The sequence below is a fragment of the Triticum aestivum genome, chromosome 2B (assembly GCF_018294505.1).
Source record: "Triticum aestivum cultivar Chinese Spring chromosome 2B, IWGSC CS RefSeq v2.1, whole genome shotgun sequence".
NCBI lineage: Eukaryota > Viridiplantae > Streptophyta > Magnoliopsida > Poales > Poaceae > Triticum > Triticum aestivum.
Window position 1 is genome coordinate 520,760,594 of NC_057798.1, and position 7,831 is coordinate 520,768,424.

Below are 7,831 nucleotides of genomic sequence, written 5' to 3' on the forward strand. Positions count from 1 at the left end.
ATTGGTTGATGACGTGCGGACATTGCAAAGCCGCATTCGGGACCTCCTCAAGAAGGATATCAGCCTTGTCAAAGTAATTCAAGTAATGCTAGTTTGTTGGGCCTTGCCGTGCCAACGTCGACCTCTCCATATGTGGGAGTTCAACCCGGAAGGACGCGAACTATTCTGCACTTCCTCGGCCGGACGCTCGAAGGAATGTATCAATTATACTTCGGATCACGAATAAAGTGTCCGATCACCATAGAGGATGCGGACCTCGACTGCAACCTTCCAGATACATAGGTAAGTGATTCCTCGACCGAACATGCTGTCATTATATTTGTCACAAAATTACTCTAAAAAACCACCCTCGGCCAGGACTGGATAAGAAAGGCGGAGAGGATCAGGTGTTAGGCCCCTCTACCCGATGATTTGCCGGATCCTGTATTAACCAGGATGTTGGCTCGCGCACCTTATCATGTGCCATCAGGGGAGGACAAGGAGAGGAATAGGGAAGCCAAAAGCGGACTTCATGCTGGAGGTACGTTACACATCCTAACTGGAAAAGTTACTATCGCCGTGGCGGAGGATGCACGGGGAGGAGAATCTAGTATCCCCTCTCCCCACGGGAAGAAAAGGACCGCCCCCGAAGATTTGGAAGAAGAGGTCTCCAAACAAGGGAAGAAACCTTCATCAGGGGGCCCTGCCCCGAAGGACAGCATTGCCGCACAACACTCACAGGGGCGCCAGCCGTTAACTGAGCCATAAGTGAACAAAGGTACTTTAGTAAGAATGCCCCATTCTTTTCCCGAGAATAACAACCGAGACATATGTTTTGCAGTCCGGCTCATAGCCCTTCTCAACAATGTTCGTCCTCGGGGGATCTTCTTCTGGAGATGATGGAGAGCGAAATGCCTCCTCCTACTTTCCTGCCTCATGAGGCAGACGACCCTGAGGTGTCATCTCGGAGGATCTGTCCCGATCCGCAAAGACCAGAAGGTAACTCTTCGGCCGCCCGAAGTCCGGGGTTCATAGCTCCTAGAGAGACCAACAGAGAAGGCCCCGGACTGTCTGATATACAACTGGACACATTGACGGGTCTTCTGCAGCAAGCAACTATCTCAGAGGCACATCGTACCTTAATGGGTATGCTGGTTGAGAGGAATTCATTCGCGAAAAGCGGGTTAGATGATGCTTTTACGAGCCTGCTAAGAGGCTTTGAGGTACGCCAAGTGATATTTTTTGATTGTACCGTAAATGCAAGGTGCACTTTGTATAGACAGTAGCCCCCGAGACTCTGGTTGCCATCCGGACGAGGCGAGCAGAGGATCATAGTCCCTGGTAATGATGGCGCCCATTTTGTGTGCAGGCGGCTGCAGCTCCGGCGGCTGACCGGACTGCTGAATTTGTCGAACTGAGGCGGCAACTCGATGTGGCGGATGTAGGCATCACGCTTGTGAACAAGCGGCTTGATGAGGCGCAGGGTATGTATATTTGGGTGGTCAGCAAATATTAATAAGGGCATGATGCTAGGATTTATAATATGCTTTGACTGCAGATGGTGCTGCCACCGTGGAGACCATTCGGGCAGAGCTCGCCCGGGCCAAGGAGCAAGCCAGGAGAAGCAATGCGGGCCGCCATGAAGGAAGCTGATGAATTAAAAGCCAAACAGGCTGCTCATCGCCAAAGTAAGGATAAAATAGCCAACATGGCTCTGGAGCTACAAAATGCTGCCAGCTGATACGAGCTTCTCGAAAGGGAAAACCAAACGAAAACGACTGACCTAGAGAAGGCCTTACAAGCGGCAAAGGAAACTCGCTCTGAGATCAGAGCTGCTCGGGAGGAGCTTCGACAAGCCGGTGATATCGCGGCTGGGAAGCCCTTTTTATTGCGAACGAAATTCGGCGATCCGAAGTATGCCCCTCTTGATCAATTGTGGAGTTCTTCAGACGCATACTTGGATTTGGCAAAGAGTGTTGCTGATGCGACGCAGTATTTCAAAGACCGGGAAGATCATGAGGTGGAAAGATTGTTCTGGTCGCAGTTCAGTACTCCAAGGCGCCTGTTGCTGTTGAATGAGCAAATGGCCAAGTGGGCCGATCTCCATAGGTTATCCGGGCTTGCCATGAAGGCCGTCGTGGATTACCTCTGGCCGAACGAACCATGTCCGGATAGTTATTTTGGTTTGGTGCAGCGATTTATTCATGTTGTGCCGCATATGGACGCTGTCAAGAGGTCGGCGTGCATAGAGGGTGCACGGATGGCCCTTGCCCATGTTGAGACATATTGGGCGAAGATGGAGGCCACCGACATTGCAACCAGGGGTCCGCCCGGGGGCCAGGACTCGCCCGAGCACTATTTTGAAGAAGTCTTAGAAGGTGCCCATTTAATAGAGGTTCAGTGCTCCAAGAATACCATGTTCGAATGACATGTATCTAGATTGTAAAACAATGCTTTTAGTAATGAAGCTATGTTTATACTTTTGCCCATAAAGTATTGTAGTGCCTCCTGTGCGGCTGCGTATGTATATATGTATATGACCTGAAAGTTTGCAGTCATCGGCTTCAGCCCCCTCGCATATAATGCGGGGGTGTTCGGCAAAGCGTGTAATCACACTTGATCCAACGTCTTGGTCCGTTAAGGAGGTGGTAGTGCGGCGAACGAGGCAATCGGACTATATAGCTTTCACACTTTCACTTAGCCATAGGAATTTGACAGTGGGGCTACTATATAGCCACTCGTATGTCCGCACTCATCCGAGTATGGTGCATGTACATACGTGACCGGGAAACCGGTCCTTCGTTAATGCGGAGGAATCGCGAAGATTCCGCTGAGTCATCGAGTGGTTGACTAGTCTCTCGCTTTACCATGACAGTTAGTTTTCGGCTTTCTCTACTGAGGTGCTCATCCGGATGAACCAGGGCACAATCGCAGTAGTTCTCCTGGTGCCACCTTAGCCGATAGAGCGGAACGTAAGGTAGCAAAACACGGGAGCCGGGCAAACCCAACTATTGACCAAAGACATGATTCAGAGCTGATGCATATAAGGCCAAACTCGCGACGTCGAACACTCCCGAGGGTATTCGGACTTTACAACATATACTGGGATGAGTACCGCCCTCAATAATGAGCTCTGAATTTCCAGGTACGTGCATTAATCCGGCGTGACGAAAGAGCAGCTGTGGTGAGAGCATAGATCCCAAAAACACATTGGTTGCTGCCCCTGTAACGTCTATTTTAGATCGGCGAATCATAAGTTTGTCAATAACGTCGGTATCCCTCTTGGTCCTTTTCAGTACCAGGAGGGTGTGGGCCAACAAGAGAGAATAAAAAGGTTTACACAGGGTCTTAATCTAAAAAGAAACCTTTGAACGGGGCCCTGCTGCACGTCTGCGCCTTTGTCTCCGTTGTGTCGTATCCTGGAAGGTTATAGCACGATGGTCATCTGTAAAAAGGAAGAAAGACCCAGGTTAAAGAATCTGGTGTGACCGTGCGTAAAGTCGGTTAATTTTAATGAGCCATGAAAATTCGATCTCTTGAGTGTAAATAGCGTCGGGCCGAACTATGGGTCTTTTACATGCGGGCAGCCCCTAGCACCACATATGGGGGCATATCCATTAATCAAGCTCGGATTTATTTAGGCTGCTATAAATAGGTGTGTGCCGAACACGTCTAGCCATGTCCGTGGTCTCGAAGACCGATGAGTTACTCGGGTTGGAGGGGCCGTTCAGTGGTTCGGCTGCTAGAGCCGCCATGTAATCTTCCGCACAAAGAGAACGCTCTGTGTTTCCGCTGACTGTGATGATGCCACGTGGACCGGGCATCTTAAGTTCGAGATAAGCGTAATGCAGTACTGCATTGAAACGAGCGAAGGCCATTCTTCCGAGTAGTGCATGATAGCCGCTCTAGAACGGAGCGATGTCGAAGGTTAGTTCTTCACTTTGAAAATTGTCGGGAGAACCGAATACAACCTCTAATGTCAAAGAGCCCGTGCAGCGGGCCTCTACACCTGGTATTACTCCTTTAAAGGTAGTACTGCTTTGGTTGATTCTTGACAGGTCTATCTCCATCTTGTGAACAGTGTCCTGATATATCAGCTTAAGACTACTGCCGCCGTCCATGAGGACGCGAGTGAGGTGGTATCCGTCAATTATTGGGTAGAGCACCAAGGCGGCCGATCCTCCATGCCGAATACTAGTCGTATGATCCCTACAATCGAAAGTGATCGGACAGGCCGACCATGGGTTGTATTTTGGGGCGACTGGTTCTACAGCGTATACGTCTCGGAGTGCGCGTTTGCGCTTCCTCTTTGATATGTGGGTGGCGTAAATCATGTTCACTGTTTTGACCTCTGGTGGAATTTTTTTATGTCCCCCAGTGTTCGGCTGGCGAGGTTTGTCCTCATCTTTGCTTGGTGGCTCCCTCCCCTTGTGTTTGGCGTTTAGCTTGCCGGCCTGCTTGGAGAACCAGCATTCTCTGTTGGTGTGATTTGCAGGTTTCTCGGGGGTGCCATGAATCTGACAGGACCTGTATAAAATTTTATTTAGGCTGGACGGACCATCTCTACTGCCTTTGAATGGCTTTTTCCGTTGACCGGGTCTGGGGCCCCTGAATCCGGCGTTTACCGTTGTATTGTCTGGGCTGTCTTCATTATTTCAACGCTTGTTTTTATTGCGTCGTGGTTTTCCATTGCCATCCCTGATTTCGGATGTACCTGGATCGCTGGTGCCGCTACGGGCCAACCAACTGTCTTCGCCCGTGCAAAGGCGGGTCATAATAGTTGTTAGGGCTGCCATTGTCCTTGGCTTTTCCTGGCCGAGGTGTCTGGCAAGCCATTCGTCCCAGACACTATTTTTGAAAGCTGTTAGGGCTTCGGCATCCGGGCAGTCGACGATTTGGTTCTTCTTGGTGAGAAATCTGTTCCAAAGCTTACGGGCTGTCTCTCTGGGTTGTTGAATTATGTGACTTAAATCGTCAGCATCTGGAGGTCAGACATATGTCCCTTGAAAATTAGCCCTAAAAGCATCCTCGAGTTCCTCCTAGCTCCCAATGGAATTTTCGGGGAGGCTTTTCAACCAGTGCCGAGCTGGTCCTTTCAACTTGAGGGGCGGGTATTTGATGGCTTGGAGATCATCTCCGCGAGCCATATGGATGTGAAGAATAAAGTCCTCAATCCATATTGCAGGGTCTATCGTTCCGTCGTATGCCTCGATGTTTACGGGTTTAAACCCCTCTAGAAATTCATGGTCCAGCACCTCATCGGTGAAGCACAGGGGGTGCGGTGTTGATTTCGAGCTAGTAGTCGATCAGTATAGCCGGTTTGGTGGTCGTGATCCTGCATAGGAACACGTTTCCTAGATCCATAGATGGACTTGGTCATACCAGCTTTTTTGTCCAGGTGCTCACGTGGATTGTGTGCTGACTTGTGTGCGGCGTCATTAGCCACTCGGTCTCGGCCACGGGGTGGTTGGTCCGGCAGATCGGCCGTATTATTTTTGACGGAATGGGCGCGATAGCTTCGTCATCGAATTCAGGCAGCAACTTACGTTTTGGGTAGCTCTTTGTTCGGCGATCACCGCCGTATACTTCATCAGTGTCGAGCACTTCGTTCCATCTGTGGTTGAGCGTATCCTGCGCGGCTTTAAGCCGTTGCTTCTATTTCTTCAAGCTCCTCGCGGTGGCAATAAGTCTTTTGTGGAGGTGCTCTTGTTCCAAGTTCTTTTCCGAGATGATGTGTGCATCGTCGTCCGGACTGTTCTCCTCTCCGGAGATAGGTTTATAAGTTTTGTCTTCGGCATTGCTGTAATCAGACAGCGGCCCTGGACTGTGTTTGCCGTCCCCTGGCTTGCCCTGCTCCATCGCTGGGTCTGCGGGGTCATTGTTATCTTTAGCATCATCTGCAGTATTATTCTTTCTTGTGCCGGTATCACGGTTTTTGCTATGGCGGGGTTTAGAGCAGCGTCGCTGACGTCAGCGCTTTGTTTGCTTCTCAAGGGGATTATCCCCCGTTGCCTCATTGCCATTGCTTTCTTTGGGTGTGTCCACCCTATATATATATATATATATATATATATATATATATATATATATATATATATCATATGATGAGGTGGTTGTCCAGCGCCCTGAGGGCTGTGGTTCCCGTTCTTCTCCGGCATTATCGTCCATACCGTTGATGTCTTCGGAGTCGAGATCAAGCATATCGGTTAAGTCGTCGAAAGTGGCTATTAAGTGGGTGGTGGGTGGGTAATGAAATCCTTCATCGTTCGCTTCCCACTCAAGCCGGACATAGTTCGGCTCAGAGTCTCCTAGCAGGGAGAGAGATTTTGATGGGTTTAGCATGTCGCCCAAGGCGAGTGCTGAAAGATATCCGCAAAGATAAACTCCATGATAGGTGCCTAGTTAGATCCGATGGGCACGGATGCACGTGGTTCAGAGCGTGTGGCCGGAGGCGAGTTCAAGGGTCCGATGACATAGACCTCCTTGGAAGTGAAATCTGTGTTCATCTCTATTGCCGCAGAGTGTGCGGCCTCCGTGGCGGGGTCCATCCTCCCGTCCTCGGATGGCACGATCTGCTCCGGATTTAAAGCAGGGGCAGCTGTAGGTGTGATCTCCTGAACACCGTCCGATGGCAGATCTAGGTCATCCTCATCGCGACTGTAGGGTGCACCTGTCATGGGCTCGAATCCGTCGAAGATCAAGTCTCCATGGATGTCGGCAGTGTAATTCAGGCTTCCAAACCTGACCTGATGGCTAGGGGTGTAGCTATCGATCTGCTCTAGATGGCCAAGCGAGTTGGCCCGCAGTGCGAAGCCGCCGAATACGAAGATCTCTCCGGGGAGGAAAACCTCGCCCTGGACCGCATCGTTGTAGACGATTGAAGGAGCCATCAAGCCATACCGTGACGAGAAAGTGGAACTCTCAATGAAAGCACCAATGTCGGTGTCAAAACCGGCGGATCTTGGGTAGGGGGTCCCGAACTGTGCGTCTAAGGCTAATGGTAACAGGAGGCGGGGGACACGATGTTTACCTAGGTTCGGGCCCTCTCTATGGAGGTAATACCCTACTTCCTGCTTGATTGATCTTGATGATATGAGTATTACAATAGTTGATCTACCACGAGATCGTAGAGGATAAACCCTAGAAGCTAGCCTACGATTATGATTGTTCTTGTCCTACGGACTAAACCCTCCAGTTTATATAGACACCGGAGGGGGCTAGGGTTACACAGAGTCGGTTACAAAGAAGGGAATCTACATATCCGAATTGCCAAGCTTGCCTTCCACGCAAAGGAGAGTCCCACCCGGACACGGGACAAAGTCTTCAATCTTGTATCTTCATAGTCCAACAGTACGGCATAAGCATATAGTCCGGCTGTCCGAGGACCCCCTAATCCAGGACTCCCTCACCTGGGCCTCCAAGCGCACCCTGGTGGGTGCTGCCGCCCTCGAGGCTCCCATCAGGTGCTTCCTTGGCCCACTGGATGTCTTCTGGCCCAAAAAAATCCTCAAGAAGTTTCGCTGTGTTTGGACTCCATTTGATGTTGATTTCCTGCGATGTAAAAACATGCAGAAAACATCAACAGGCATTGGGCACTATGTCAATAGGTTAGTACCAAAAAATGATATAAAATGACTATAAAATGATTGTAAAACATCCAAGAATGATAATATAATAGCATGGAACAATAAAAATTATAGATACGCTGGAGACGTATCAGCATCCCCAACCTTAATTCCTGCTCGTCCTCGATGATTAAAATAGAATTTTTGATGTGGAATGCTGCCTAACATGTTCATCACATTTCTTTTCTTTATAGCATGGACATATGGGCTTTTATATGATTCAAAGC